This window comes from Myotis brandtii, unplaced genomic scaffold (assembly GCF_000412655.1).
Source record: "Myotis brandtii unplaced genomic scaffold, ASM41265v1 scaffold190, whole genome shotgun sequence".
Classification (NCBI taxonomy): Eukaryota; Metazoa; Chordata; class Mammalia; order Chiroptera; family Vespertilionidae; genus Myotis; species Myotis brandtii.
Window position 1 is genome coordinate 3338949 of NW_005357076.1, and position 1377 is coordinate 3340325.

The following is a 1377-nucleotide window of genomic DNA, read 5'->3' on the forward strand; positions in this document are numbered from 1 at the left end:
ATTGATGTTTCCATCTCTCTCTTCCTCTCCCTTTCTGAAAGCAATAAAAATATATTAAAGATAAAAAACAAAAGCAAAGCTAAGAATTCATCTCTTCTTTGAGGAAATAATTACTAGTCCACTGAGCATTTGAAGAAATGACATATATACATAAACTAACTTAAAAGCTTGTTGCAACCAGTAAATTTGAAGAATAAACAGTTTATAAGCATTTAGAGTAGAAATACCTGATGAAAAGTTTGCTTTGACAACAACTTTGCAAAACTTATAATCAGATAAGAAGTTGTAAAACATGTGAAACTTTGCTAAAGTCAAAGATTTCATAAAGTCATGTTATAACTTAACAATTACAAAAGGAAATTAACTTATTTATACTAAAGTAAATGTAAATATTATGATCATTATTTTTCTGGCACAATTATGATTTTGGTACCATTTCTTCTATAAAAAACACCTATCTGTACCCACCTATACCCGTTCTGTTAATTGCCACCTCAAGCATCCTCTAATATTTTTCTAGATCACTATACTAAAAATATTATTCGTACAATAACTCAAAATTGCATTAATATTGGAACTGCAACTCAATCAAAAGTACCCCTCCAATTTTCAAAAGAAAACTCGAATCCTCGAGTTATGGGTAAGGGGAAGATCCGGTGGGCTCCTGGACTGCAGTGATGTCACATACAGTTTTATGTACCCTTTTAACCCAGACACACCTGCACTGACCATATTTTTACCCTGTGGCAAATACATGTGTCAACTCCAGCTGTCAAAGTGGGATCGACCCGCTCAATACTGAGTATCTGTACAACCTCAGGGTCCCAATTTTTGTTTCAAGTCTAATGTTTTAATTTCAAGGCAATGCATTAAGTCTTTTTAAGATCCGAACGTCTCTCGTATTTAATATAAACTTAAATTTTAAAAAGAAGTACAAAGAAAAAAAAAAGAGGCGTACTGTTAGAAGAAATCCAAATGGTATCTATGTTCAGAATCACTCCTTTCACTATACACTGGTAGTTTCCCAACATCACTTCCTTTTCGCTGTTCCCCCCAGTCCTTTCGGCAAATCAGTGTTGGACGCCGCCCCTCCCGCCCCAGGTTTCAAAAGGACCCACTGTCCGCAGAGCCCCGCGGCCAAGTCCACCGCCCTCGTCGCCGTCGACGCTGCGGACGCCACTCGTGAGCACGCCGAAGCCTCAATCACACCCCCGGGGCTCCTTTCCTTTCCTAACTCCATGGCTCTTTTTCGGGCCCTTTGGGCCAGAGGACTTCCCACCCAGAGACCGCTCCCCTTCCAGTCGAACCTGCGCGCTCCCCCTCATCACCAGCCCCCAGCTTGGGCCAGCTGTCTCGCCGTCCCCGCCGGCTCCGTCG